At 37.7% G+C, this 15,223-nt stretch overlaps 1 long non-coding RNA gene and 1 pseudogene across 3 annotated transcripts in view; both read left to right on the forward strand.

The window, feature by feature from the left end:
- The window catches only part of LOC134729826 (uncharacterized), a 298,887-nt gene that overhangs the window by 45,988 nt on the left and 237,676 nt on the right, over positions 1 to 15,223 (forward strand). The gene's annotated exons all lie outside the window — the stretch shown is intronic.
- LOC129395421 (aspartate aminotransferase, mitochondrial-like) lies at positions 3,816 to 12,973 on the forward strand (annotated as a pseudogene).

The following is a 15,223-nucleotide window of genomic DNA, read 5'->3' on the forward strand; positions in this document are numbered from 1 at the left end:
GTATATATATATGCATATATATATATTTTTCTAAATTAAAAACTTTAGTGCTCCAGAAGAAACTCAAGTAAGTGAAATAACCCATAGAATAGGAAAACGTATTTGCAAATCATACTGTTTGTAAGAGTCTGAGATCCAGAATATATAAAGGACTCTTATAACTCAGTGATTAGAAGACAGATAACCCAATTAAATTATCCAGTCTATCATTGATGGGAATTTGGGTTGTTTCCACGCCTTTGTTATTGTGAATAGTGCTGCAATGCACATATTTTTCTCCAACCAGAGATTAAAATAGCTACATCTTACTTGTTTTGTTTGTTTCTTTAAACCATCTTACTACAAGGAAAGGATCAACAGAAGCTGGGTCTCTGTGAGAAAGCCCATGTCATTATAATTCCTGATCCTGTATATTAAAATGATATACTTCACAAAAAAATAGACAAAGGATTTGAATAAACATTTCTCCAAAGAAGATATTCAAATGACCATATGAGAGAAAGCCTCACATCCTTAGTCATTAGGAAAATGCAAACAAAACCACAATGAGAAGCCACTTTATACTCACCAGGATAGCCATAATAGAAAAAATGAAAAATAAGTGTTGTGAATGTGGAGAAATCAGTACCTTCAAACATTATTTGTGGAAACGTAAAGTAGTCCAGTCACTTTGGAAAAGAGTTTGACAATTCCTCCAAAAGACGAAACTGATTTATCATGTGCCCTAGCAATTCCACATATTGATATCTACTAAAGAGAAATGAAAATATATATCCACAAAAATATTTACATGTGAATGTTCACAGCAGGATTAATCATAATAGCCAAGAAGCAGAAAAATTCTCAATGCTCATCACCTGACAGATGGTTAAACAAAATATAGTATATCCGTACAATGGAATAATATTCAATAGTGGGCAGGATGAACCTTAAAACATTACGCTAAGTGAAAGAAGCTAGATGTAAGAAACCACATGTTGTATGATTCTATGTATATGAAATGTTCAGAACAGGAACAGAAGGTAGATTAATGTTTGACTAGTACTGTGTGTAAGAATAGGGAGGACTGCAAATGTGCATGAGGGATCTTTTTAAAGTAATGGAAATGTTATAAAATTGGATTGTGATGAGAGTTGTACAACTTCAAATTTACTAAAACTTATTAAATTATACTATTAAAGCTAGTGAACTTTATAGTACATATAACTCAACAAGGCTGTTAAAGAGGAAAAAAGGTGATATTTGAGCATACAAATGAATGACAAGAAGGACAAGCCATGCCAAGAATCTGGGTGAAAAAATTATAGGAAGAAAGAACAGCAAGCAAAAAAGTCCTAGGCAGGAGGGTTCTTAGAGTTTTTGAAGAATAGTAAAAAATGCCACTGCATGTGTGATAGTAGTAGGAGATGAGGTCAGAGAAGAGTCAGGAGATCTGATCGTGAAAGGCCTTGTAAGCAAATATAAAGATTTCCAAGTTTTACTGTATGTGTGATGATAGCCATAACAGGGTTTTGAGCAGAGGAGTGATGTCATCTGCTTTATGTTTTTAAAGGTAACTCTCACTGCTGTGTATTGAAAAAGCTATAGTGGAAGCACTTAGGAGTACATTGCCATGTTTCTGGGGTATGAATTGAGCAAACAAGAAATGTTTTATGGGAGTAATAATTGAGTAAGAAAGTTCAGGCTGTTGAGTTAATTAAGCTCGAGTACTGATTGGGCACCCAGTATTGCTCAGCATTTCGTCAGGTTCTATACCAAGACTTTGTCTCTGATATTTAGAATTTAAGGGCTATGAAGACAGGGACAGAGTCTTCCTTGTTCACTGCTGTATCCTTAGCTCCTAGAGTTGCACCTGGTAGGTGATCAAGAAATACTCATTACATGATTGAATAAATGAATGTAGGAGCTTTAGAACGTAAATCATACAGTGTTTTTATTTTATTCCAATGAGTTGCCAATATTTAAAAGTCAAGAAATTCCATATAAGGATAAGAATTTTCAGCTTTTATGGTGATATTGGAGCTCTATTTCTCCATCCATTTAGAGGAGATATGCACTGACCAGTTTCAATAGTTCCCACTCAGCCAGTTTACTCATATATATTACCTATCTCGTCTGTATAAGCATCATGGGACTTCTCAGCCTTCCTAATCACATGAGCGAATTCCTTCTAATAAATATCTATCTATTATCTATCTATCTATCTATCTATCTATCTATCTATCTATCATCTATCTATCTATCTATCTATCTATCTATCTATCTATCTGTCTATATGCTATTTATTCTGTTTCTCTGGATAACCTTCACTAATTCAAAGACATTTTGTTTATCCATTTGTCTATAAGTGGAAATTAGGGTTGCTTCTACTTCTTGGCTATTGTGAATAAAACTGCTATGAACATAGGTATACAAATATGTCTTTGAGACTCTGCTTTTGATTTTTTTTGTATATACACCCAAAAGTGAGATTACTAAATTATGTGGTGTATTATTTTTGATTTTGGGCAGAACTTTCATGCTGTTTTCCGTAAGGCTTGTACCACTGTTGGTGTACAGTCCTACCAGCAGTGCACAGGGGTTCCAATTTCTCTGCATCCTGACCAATACATGTTATTTTCTGCTTTTCTTTTGATAGTAGATATTTTAATAGGTGAGGTGATATTTCATTTTGGTTCTAATTTGAATCTCTCTGATGATTAGTGGTGTTGAACATCTTTCCATATGCTTATTAGTCATTTGTTTATCATCTTTAGAGAAATGTTTATTCAAGTCAGTTGCCCATTTGTATTTCACATTTTGTTGCTGAGTTGCAGGAATTTTTTATGGATTCTGAATATTAACCTTTTATCTGATATTTTATTTGTAAATATTTTCTCCCATTTTATAAGTTGCCTTTTCAGTCTTTGGATCATGTCCTTTGATACATAAGTTTTTAAGTATGATGTACTTCCATTTGTCCATTTTTGTTTTGATTTCCTATGCTTTTGGTGACATATCCAAGAAATCATTGTCAAGTTCAATGTCATGAAACTTTCCCCCAGTGTTTTTTTTAGGAATTTTATAATTTTGGGTCGTTAGGTCTTTGATCCATTTTGAATTAATTTTTGTATATGGTGTAAGATAAGGGTCCAGTTTTATTCTTCTGCACGTGGTTATTCAGTTTCCCTAATGTCATTTGTTGAGGAGACTGTCCTTTCCTCATTGAGTGGTCTTGGCACCCCTGGCAAATATCGTTTAACCATATATGTAACAGTTTATTTCTTGGCTTTCTATTGTGTTACATTGGTATATTTTTCTGTCTTTATGCCAATACTACAGTGTTTTTATCACTGTAACCTATATTAAGGTTTGAAATCAGGAACTGTGAAGCTTCCAAATTTGTTGTTCTTCTCGAAAATGGCTTTGATTATTCAGGGTCCCTTGAGATTCCACATGAATTTTAGGAAGAATTTTTCTATTTCTGCAAAAACTACTGTTGGGATTTTTATAAGGATTGCATTGAATCTGTAGATTGCTTTGAGTAGTAGTGGCTTCTTAACAATATTAAGTCTTCCAGTCTATGAACACAGGATGTGTTTCCATTTATTTGTGTTTTCATTATTTTCTTTCAGCCATGTTTGGTATTTTTCAGTGCACATGTCTTGTGCCTCCTTGGTTAGGTTTATCCTTAAGTATTTTATTATTGTTGATGCTATTGTAAATGGAATTGTTTCTTTAATTTCCTTTTTCAGATTATTCATTGTTAATTGCTTGGTGATATTTTTTAAAGTTTAGTTTATAATTATGTAACTTTGGAGGTTGATAATGAGAAAATCACAGAATATTTCTATGCAGAATATTATTAAATTTATCAATTTTGGGAATAATAATGGCACATAATGAGGCTTTACTTTGTTCCAGGCATTAAGTGTTTATCATAAACTCATCTAATTTATAACAACCCTATAAAGTGTGCACTATTACTATTCTCATTTAACAGATGAGAAAATTAATGCATAGAGAGATTAAATAACTTTTTCAAGATTACACATCCAGGAAGCTTTAGATGCAGGAATAGAAAAATAAAATCATATTATGTTTAGCCAGATAAAATAAATTAGCTTATAATAATTTGACACTTACTCCTTTGACTGGGTCTTAGGAATACTAAGACCACTTAGTATTGCTCCACTTCTGATGTAACAGATGTAAGAGAAAAAGATCAGCTAAGATCTGGCTCTTGTTCTCATGAACAGACATGCAGTATGAATAGAAGAAACTTTGAATACCAGCCACGGAATAGGACTATTTAAAAGCATATTTCGTTTCAGATGATGCTATGAGACTCAGCTTAACTTGCTCATTACTTCCTTTATAAGAAGTCAGGTAATATAAACTGGGTTGGGCAGTGGGGGGAGTGAGACACTGTTGCAGCATCAACCAAGGCCTGCTACAAGAGGTTTTATATCTTTAACCAGTCATATTTTATCTGAAGAGGGACTCTCAGGCTGTGAGAATTTCTCCTTGGATTCAGAAATGAGAAAATGGGGGATGGGTAATTTTTGCTATTTTCTTTTCTTTTTGTTCCCTATACCCAAATAAATGGGCCTTTTCAATTTTTAAATCCCTGGTTAAGCATATTTTTACTGTTATAAATGCATAGAGATATGCTTCATTCAATCAGAATGCCCTGCCTGGTGGAATAGACAGAATAGAAATGGAATGACTAAAAATTACTGAAAGTAGTCTAGAACATCTTGCAACAGCAAATGAATTAGTTGTTACAAATATTATAGAGAGGATTTAAGCACTGATTAGAGAGTAGGAATAGATAAGATTCTTGTCAACTCTAAGAAAATATAATTAAATACATTCATAGAAGAGAGACGGTTTGGGCACACCCACCACTGTCCCTTCTGGTGCATGCATACAGGCAGACCTGCAGTCACACACATGTGCGCAGACCCACCACTGCCCCACTGACATGCACATGTGTGAGGACCCCTGCCACCCTACTGATGCACATGTGCAAGGGGGCTCACCACTGTCCTGCCAGAGCTCTTTTGCCAACAGACTCCATCAGACTGTTGTTGCTGCAGGACTGGGAAACCCTGGCCCCACCAGTGCAGCTGGTGCTTAACTTCAAGGAAGCAGAGAAAAAAGCTGTAGGCCAGATCCCAGTCCCTCAGGGTAAGAGTATGCAGTCCAAAAGTGCTGAGCTAAGCCTTGGCTCCATGAAAGTATCTAGAAATGAAGCCAATAGACTAAAACCAAATTATACCACATTCAAACCCTCAAGAGTATGGAAGAATATACAAATAAAAAGCCACATCCAAAACACAGCAACTTTGAAGATTAAAGAAACATCAGGCCACACAGATGATAGAGAACCAGTGCTAGAACTCTGGCAACTCTAAAAACCGAGTGTCTTCTTACCTCCAAATGACTACACTAGCTCTCCAGCAATGGTTCTTAACCAGACTGAAATGACTGAAATGACAGACATACAATACAGAATCTGGATGGCAAAGAAGCTCATCAAGATAGAGGAGAAGGTTGAAACCCATTCTAAGGAACACAGTAAAATGGTCCAGGAGTTGAAAGATGATGTAGCTATTTTAAGAAAGAACCAAACAATTTTAGGAAGTAAAGAACTCACTACAGAAATTTTAGAATGCAATTGGAAGCACTAATAATAAAATAGACCAAGCCGAGGAAAAAATCTCAGAGCTCAAAGGCTGCTCCTTCAAATCAGTGCAGTCAGAATAAAAAAAGAATAAAAATGAATGAAACCTCCAAGAAATATGGGATTATGTAAAGAGACCAAACCTATGACATATTGCATTCTTGAAAGAGATGGAGACAGAGCAAGCAACTTGGAAAACATATTTCAGGATACGGTCCATGAAATTTTTTCCAACTTCATTGGAGAGATTGAAATGCAAATTTAGGAAAATGCAAAAAAAAAAAACTTTGCAAATTACTATAGGAGATGACCATTCCTAAGACACATAGTCATCAGATGCTCCAGTTAACATGAAAGAAAAAAATCACAAACGCAACTAGAAAGAAGGGGCAGGTCATGTACAAAGGGAACCCCATTAAGCTAACTTAAGTGAGTCTTTCAGCAGAGACTTGCAAGCCAGAAGACATTGGAGGCCTATAAGCATCACTAAAGAAAAGAAATTTCTACCAAGAATCTCATATCCTGCCAAACTAAGCTTCATAAGTGGAGAAATAAGATTCTTTTCATACAAGCAAGTGATAGGAGAATTCAGTACCACAAAACTTGCCTTCGAAGAAGTCCTTGGCTGGGTGCAGTGGCTTACGCCTGTAATCCCAGCATTTTGGGAGGCTGAGGTGGGTGGATCACCTGAGGTCAGGAGTTTGAAACCAGCCTGACCAACATGGAGAAACCCCGTCTCTACTAAAAATACAAAATTAGCCAGGTGTGGTGGTGCACGCCTATAATCCCAGCTACTCGGGAGGCAGAGGCAGAAAAATCACTTGATCACAGGGGCAGAGGTTGCGGTGAGCCAAGAGCATGCCATTTCACTCCTGCCTGGGCAACAAGAGTGAAACTCTGTCAAAAAAAGAAAAGGAAGAAGAAAAGGAAGAGGAAGAGGAGAAGGAGGAGGAAAGAAGAAGGAGGAGGAGGAGGAGAAGAAGGAGAAGGAGAAAAGAAGAAGAAGGAGAAGGAGAAAAGAAGAAGAAGGAGTAGGAGAAGAAGAAGAAAGAAGAAGCTCTTAAGGGAGTGCTAAATGTGGAAATGGAATACCAGTATGTGGCACCACAAAAACACACTTAAGTACATATCCCAATGACACTGTAGAGGAACTATGCAATCAAGTCTACATGACAACCAACTAACAACATGATAACAGGACCAATTTCTCACATATCAGACTAACCTTGAAATTACAGTGGCTTAATGCCCAACTTAAAAGGCACAGAGTATCAAGCCGGATAAAGAAGCTAGACACAACTGTATGCTGTCTTCAAGAGACCCATCTCATATGAAATGACACCCATAGGTTCAATGTAAGGGAATGGAGATAGGTTTATCAGGAAAACAGAAAGCAAAAGAGAGTGGGGGTTGTTATTCTTATTTCAGACCAAATAGACTTTAAACCAACAATGATTAAAAAAAAAAGAAAAGCAATACATGATGATAAAGGTTCAATTCATTCAATTCAACAAGACTTAACAATTCTAAATATGGCCCACTCTCCCTCCACTCTGTCCTGTGGCTGCCCACTGCCCTCCTACTGTCCAGCATGGCCCTGCTGCACTCCAGCCATGTCCTCTCCAGGATCCCCACTGCCTTCCATCCAGGCCTCACCACCACAGCCTCTGCCAGAGGTCCTGGTGGACCTATGTGGAGATGGGACTTCCAGATCCCATCCTGGGAGTCACCAAAGCCTTTAAGAGGGACACCGATAGCAAAAAGATGAATCTGGGAGTTTGTGTCCACTGGGATGATAATGGAAAGCCTTACATGCTGCTTAATGGCAACAAGGAAGAGGCCCAGATTGCCACAAAAAATTTGGACAAAGAATACCTGCCCATTGGGGGTCTGGCTGAATTTTGCATGGCATCTGCAGAACTAGCCCTGGGTGAGAATAGTGAAGTGTTGAAAAATGTCCAGTTATTCACTGTGCATACCATTTCTGGAACTGCGACCTTAACGATCAGAGCCTGTTTTCTGCAAAGATTTTTTAAGCTCAGCCAGGATGTCCAAACCATCCTGGGGAAATCACACACCCATCTTCAGGGATGCTGGCATGCAGCTACAAATTTATTGTTACTACGACCCCAAGACTTGGTGTTTGACTTCACAGGTCGTATATAGGACATTTCAAAAATACCAGAGCAAAGTGTTTTTCTGCATGCCTGTGCCCATAATCCTATGGGAGTGGAACCTCGTCTAGAGCAGTGGAAAGAAATAGCAACAGTGGTGAAGAAAAATAATCTCTTTGCATTCTTTGACATGGCCTAGCAAGGGTTTGCTAGTGATGATTGTAACAAGGATGCCTGGGCTGTGCACCACTTCATCAAAGAGCATTAATTTTTGTCTCTACCAATCATAAGCCAAGAACATGGAGTTATCTGGCAAGTGTGTGGGAGCCTTCACTGTGGTTTGCAAAGATACAGATGAAGCCAAAAATGTAGAGTCAGCAGTTGAAGATCTTGATCTGTCCCATGTATTATAATCCTCCCCTCAATGGAGCCCAGATTGCTTCTACCATTCTTAACACTGAAATTTGCAAAAACAATGGTTGCAAGAAGTGAAAAGCATGGCCAACCACATCATTAGCATGCAGACTCAGCTGGTCTCCAACCTAAAGAAGGAGGGTTCTACCCACATCTGGCAACACATAACTGACAAAATTGGCATGTTTTGTTTCACAGGGCTAAAGCCTGATCAGGTGGAGCAGCTGACCAATGAGTTCTCCATCTACATGGTAGAAGATGGCCACATCTCTGTGGCAGGGGTCACCTTCAGCAACATGGGCTACCTTGCCCATGCCTTTCATCAGGTCACCAAGTAATATCACTGGTGCAAGGAAACAGAAACAACCTTTCTGTCTTCAGTCTCTGCTATTGGGAGCTTCACAAAGAGGATGACAGAAGGTGGATGGTGGTGAGTAGATCATTTCTTTCAGCTGCATTGTGTAACAACATTCAGCAATTGAATGTTTCTCAGAAAAGAACATGTAGTGACATAGGGCAGAGGCATCCATGTTTGGTGTCTGGAACATTGTGGCTCTAAACCAAACTCTCCCCCGTCCTTTTATCTCCCAACTTTTCTCAAAGAGTTTATACATGCAAGAAAGTCATCACACCAAAAAACCTGTCAGTTATGCCATTGCAATATTTCAGAAGCTTTAACTGAAGTGTAATACAGTGTCAGGGTTCCTCATGAGAAATAGCACACATTGGAAGCTTTGAGAGAAGACCTACTTCTATCATGAACAGTCAGCACTGTGTCTGTCCTCCCATGATGGAGCAACCTTAACAAGAGACCATATTGCAGAAATTGCATTTTATGAAAACCAATCAGTATGCTGACATTACAGCAAGGAAAATAAAAGATGTTGTTTTCTGTCTTATTTAAGAAAAAGAGAAGGCTCTCTCTTCTCCCTTGTCGTCGTTTTTTTCCTTATGCACAAAGATTTTTAACTAATGTAGATTTTCATTCCATTCTACTGCTTGATTGATCATCAACCCCATCCTGTTGGGATTTATTTAAAAATAAAGAACATAATTTTCTGCTGATGCCTTACCATCACCTTTCTCAGCAAAGAATAGTGGAGAGTAGGTAACTGCACTTTATCTCAGCATCCTCTTCAAGGATTGTTTATTTGTCTTCTGTTGAGATGTTGTCTCTGCCCAGTTGGACCTACTCTCTTTGTTGAATGTAGTTGTGCAGTCACTCATTTCACATCATGAGTCAGGTGGCACAGGGCAGTACCAGGAAATAGGATATTCTAGGCTTTATGTGCTGCCAGCTGGGATCAAGCTACACCCTTTGGAAAGAATCACTATCTGCTCTAATCATGTAGACTTATTGCAGCCTGGCTTCTCTGTTACAATAAAATTACTGAAGACACTCCCCCTCGGAAAATAAAAAAAAAATCATTTCTAAATATATATTCATTCAACACTGGAGCACCCAGATACATAAAACAAGTTCTTGGACACATATGAAGAGATCAAGATAACCACACAATTATAGTGAAAGGCTTCAACACACCACAAACAGTGTTAAACATATCATAAAGGCAGAAAACTAACAAAGATATTTGGGATGTAAACTGGATACCTGTTCAAATGTACCTAACAGGCATTTACAGGATACTCCACCCAATAACAGAGTATATATTCGTGTCATCTGCACATGACACATACTCTAATATCAACCATGCACTTGGCCATAAGGCAATTCTCAACAATTTTTTTTAAAAAAGCCAAAATTATTCCATCTACACTTTTGGAGCATAATGCAACAAAAATAGAAATCAATACAAAGAAGATCTCTCAAAACTCATAAAATTACATGGAAATTAAACAACCTGCTCTCTAATGACCTGCCTCGAATGTAAATGAGGCAGAAATCAAGAAATTATTTGAAACTAATGAAACCAGGGATACAACATACCATAATTTCTGGGACACCTCTGAAACAGAGTTAAGAGGAAAGTTTATAGCACTAAACACCCACATCGAGAACTTAGATCTAAAGTTAACAACCTACCATCACACCTAGAGGAACTAGAGAAAAAAAAAGCAAACCAACCTCAAAAGTAGCCAAAGAAAAATAACAAAAATCATTGCTAAATTGAATGAAATTGAGATGCAAAAATTCATACAGGTTCACACCTGTATTCCCAGCACTTTGGGAGGCCGAGACAGGTGGATCACTTGAGCCCAGGGGTTTGATTCCAGCCTGAGCAACATGGTGAAACTTCACCTGTATAAAAAAATGCAAAAATTAACCAAATGTGATGGTGAGTGCCTGTAGTTTGAGCTACTTGGGAGGCTGAAGTGGAAGAATTGGTGGAGCCTGGGAGGTGAAGGTTGCAGTGAGCCAAGATTGTGCCACTGCACTCCAGCCTGGGTGACAGAGTGAGACCCTATCTCACACACACACAAAATCTATACAAAACATCAATGAAATCAAAAGTTGGTTTCTTGAAAGAATAAATAAGATTGATAGACTGCTAGATAGACAAATGAATAACAGAGGAAAGATCCACATGAACACAATCAGAAATGACAAAGATGACATTACCACAACCCCACAGAAATACATAAAAACTACCAGAGACTATTACAAACACTTCTGTGTACACAAATTAGAAAACCTAGAACATATTCGTGAATTCCTGGAAATACACAACTTTTCAAGATTGAACCAAAAAGAAACTGACACCCTGAACAGACCAATAAAGACTTCCCAAATTGAATCCCTAATAAAAAATACCTATCAACCAGAAAAAGCCTTCCACTGGAAGGATTCACAGCTAAATTCTACCAGACATATTTAAAAGACCTGGTACCAATCCTACTGAAACTATTCCAAAAAATAGAGGAGGACTTCTCCCTAATTCATTCTATGAGGCCAGCATCTTTCTGATACCAAAACCTGGCACAGCAACAATGAAAGAGAACTCCAGGCCAATATCCCTGATTAACATAGACACAAAAATCCTCAACAAAATCAAATTAACCAGCACATCAGAAAGCTGGTCTACCATGATCAGGTAGGCTTTATTCCTGACATGCAAGTTTGGTTCAACATATACAAATCAATACATGTGATCATCACATAAACAGAACTACAAAAACACATGGTGATGACAATAGTTGAAGAAAAGGCTTTCAATGAAATTCAGTATTCCTTCGTGTTAAGAACCCTCAACAGACTAGGCATGGAAGAAACATACCTCAAAGTAACAAGAGCCATCTCTGACAAACCCACAGCCAACATCATACTGAATGGGCAATTGCTAGACCCCTTCCCCCTAAGAATTGGAGTAAAACAAGAATGCCCACTCTCACCACTTCTATTCACCATAATACTGGAAGTGCTAACCTGAACAATCAGGCAAGGGAAAGAAATAAATGGACTCTAAATAGGAAGAGAGGAAGTCAAACTATTTCTCTTCACAGATGATATAATTCTATAGCTAGAAAACATCATAGTCTCTGCACAAAGGCTGTTAGACCTTACTAACAACTTCAGTAATGTTTCAGGATACAAAATCAATGTACAAAAATTAATAGGATTTCTATACACAAATAATGTTCAAGCTGAGAGCCCAGCCAAGAACTCAATCGCATTCACAATACCTACAAAATAATAAAATACCTAAGAGTAGAGATAACCAGGGAGGTGAAACGTCTTTACAATTAGAATTGCAAAACACTGCCTATTTTGGACCTGCTCTGGCTCAGAGGGCAGCCCACTGATACGAAGTTTGTGTCTCGGGCCTGGCAGCATTCACCAAAAGCTGATTGAAGAACATTTGGGCCTTAAGTGAACATCAATGTTAGCCTACAGAACTCCCCATGGGCTATTGGTGGTGGTGGCATGTGGAGAGACTTGTCTGACTGTGGAAGAAGGAGGCAAGAGTGTGAAGGACATTGTCTTGTGGCTTGAGTGCCAGCTTAGCTGCAGTAGAAAACAGTACCAGTTAGATCTCTAAGGTTTTTGACTCCAGTCCCTGGTTCCCAGATGGCATGTCTGGACTTGGCCCAGACCTGGAGAAACTCACCTGTCTGGCTTCACCATCTGCTAATTGTGGAGCCCTAGGGCATTAGGAAAACATAAGCATTAGCTAGGTAGTGGTTATGGAGGCCTTGGGTGAGACCAAGTGCTTTGCTGGCTTCAGGTCTGTCCCAGCACAGACGCAATGATGGTAGCTACATGGGTGCATGTGTCATTCCTCTACCAGCCCAAGACAGTTGTCCATGGAGAGAGAGACTCTATTTGGAAGAAAGCAAGGGAACAGAACAAGAGTTTCTGTCAGGTAATCCAGAGAATTCTTCCACAACTTATCCAGGATCAGAAAGGCATTACCTCTATGAGTCTGCAAGAACTACTGCATTACTGGACCTGGGGTGCCCACTAATGCAGATATGTCTGCAGTGACCAAAAACTTAGATCACACTACCAAAGTCCATTTAGATACCTGGCAAGTCTTCCCAAGAGGTATTGGTACAAAGAAGCCCAGACTGCAAAGACTACAATAAATACTCAAGTCTTCAATTTGCAGTCACTGATGAACATCCACACGCAAAAAGACCATCCAGGAAATCATGCCCTCACCAAACGCGCTAAAGAAGGCACCAGGGACAAATCCTGGAGAAACAAAGATATGTGACCGTTCAGACAGAGAATTCAAAATAACTGTGTTAAGGAGACTCAATGAAATTCAAGATAACACAAAGAAAATATTCAGAATTCTATCCGATAAATTTAACAGAGATTAATGAAAAACAATCAAGAAAAAAATTAGAGTTCAAAAATGCAGTTGACATACTGAAGAATGCATCAGAGTCTCTTAATAGCAGAATTGATCAAGCAGAAAGAAGAATTAGTGAGCTTGAAGAAAGGCTATTGGAAAATACACAGTCAGAGGGACAAGAATAAAAATAAAGAAGAACACCTACAAGACCTGGAAATTAGCCTCAGATGAGAAAATCTAAAAGTTATTGGCCTTAAAGGGGAGGTAGACAAGATGTGGATAGAGAGTTTATTCAAAGGGGGAATTACAAAGCACTTCCCAAACCTAAGGAAAGATATTAATATCCAAGTACAAGAAGGTTACAGAACACAAAGCAGATTTAACCAACAATTGTCTCAAAGCATTTAATAATCAAACTCTCAAAGTTCAAGAATAAAAAAAGGATTCTAAAAGCAGCAAGAGAAAAGAAACAAATAATATACAGTAAAGCTCCAATACCTCTGGAAGCAGACTTTTCAGTGAAAATCTTACAGGACAGGAAAGAGTGGCATGTATTTAAAGTGCTACAGGAAAAAAAAAAAAAAAAAACTTTAGAATACTGTAGCCAGTGAAAATATACTTCATACATGAAGGAGATATAAAGACTGTCCTAAAGTAGCAAAAGCTGAGGGATTTCACCAACACCAGACCCATCCTACAAGAAATGATAGAGAGAATTCTGCTATCAGAAAGGAAAGGACATTCATGAGCATTAAGAAATAATCTGAAGGTACAAAACTCACGGGTAATAGTAAGTCCATAGAAAAACACAGAATATTATAACATTATAATTATAGTTTGTAAACTACACTTACCTTAAGTAGAAAGACAAACAGATGAACCAATAAAAAATAATAACTAAGACAACTTTTCAAGACATAGACAGTACAATAAGATATAAATGGAAACAAACCCACAAATTTTAAAAGTGGGGAGATGAAGTTACAGTGTAGAGTTTTTATTAGTTTTCTTATTGCTTGTCTGTTCATGCAATCAGTGTTAAGTTGTCAGCAGTTTAAAATAATGGATTTTAAGATAGTATTTGCAAGCCTTATGGTAACCTCAAATCAAGAAACATACAATAGATACACAAAAAGTGAGAAGCAAGAAATTAAAACAGACCTTCCAGATGGAAAATCAGCAAAGAAACATTGGGCTTAATCTACACTATAGACCAAATGTGTCTAATGGATATTTACAAGAGAATCACTTTCACTAAAAGGAAGACATGAAGGAAGGAAAAAAGGAATTGAAGATCACAAAACAACCAGGAATCAAATAAAAAATGGCAGGAGGAAGGACTTACTTATTAATAGTAACATTGACTGTAAATGGTCTAGACATTGCAATCAGAAGACATCAAGTGGCTGAATGGATTTAAAAAAATGCAATAATTTGTTTCCTACAAGAAATATACTTCTCCTAGAAAGACACACGTAGACTGAAATAAATGGATGAAAAAGATTAATATCTTGGCAGTGGAAACCAAAAAATGCAGGAGTAGTTATACCAGTGAAAACAGATTTTTAAGGTGAAAAGTATAAGAAGAGACAAAGAAGGTTATAAGATTTGTCTGTGTCCCCACTCAAATCTCACCTTGAATTGTAATAATCCCCACATGTCATGGGAGGGACCCAGTGGGAAGTAATTGAATCATGGGGGTGGGTTTTTTCCATGCTGTTCTTGTGATAGTGAATGAGTCTCACGAGATCTGATGGTTTTATAAAAGGGCAGTTCCTCTGCACATGCTTTCTTGCCTGCTGTCATGTAAGATGTTGTGTGCTTCCCCTTCATCTTCTGCCATGATTGTGAGGCCTCCCCAGCTATGTGGAACCGTGATTCAATTAAACCTCTTTCCTTTATAAATTATCTAGTCTCAGATACATCTTTATTAGGAGCATGAAAACAGACTGATACAGAAGGTCATTATGTAATGATAAGGTGGTCAATTCAGCAGGAGGTTATAACAATTGTAAATATATATGCACCCAACACTGTTGCAATCAGCTATATAAAGCAAATATAATTAGAGCTAAAGAGAGAGAGATGCCAATACAATAATAACTAGAGACACCAACATCTCACTTTCACCATTGGACAGACCTTCTAGATAGAAAAATTAACAAAGGAACATTGGACTTAATCTGGACTATAGACCAAATGGATCTAATAGATATTTACAGAACATTCAATTGAATGGCTGCAGGATATACATTCTTCTTAGCACA

The sequence above is a fragment of the Pan paniscus genome, chromosome X, assembly GCF_029289425.2.
Source record: "Pan paniscus chromosome X, NHGRI_mPanPan1-v2.0_pri, whole genome shotgun sequence".
In the NCBI taxonomy this organism is placed as follows: domain Eukaryota; kingdom Metazoa; phylum Chordata; class Mammalia; order Primates; family Hominidae; genus Pan; species Pan paniscus.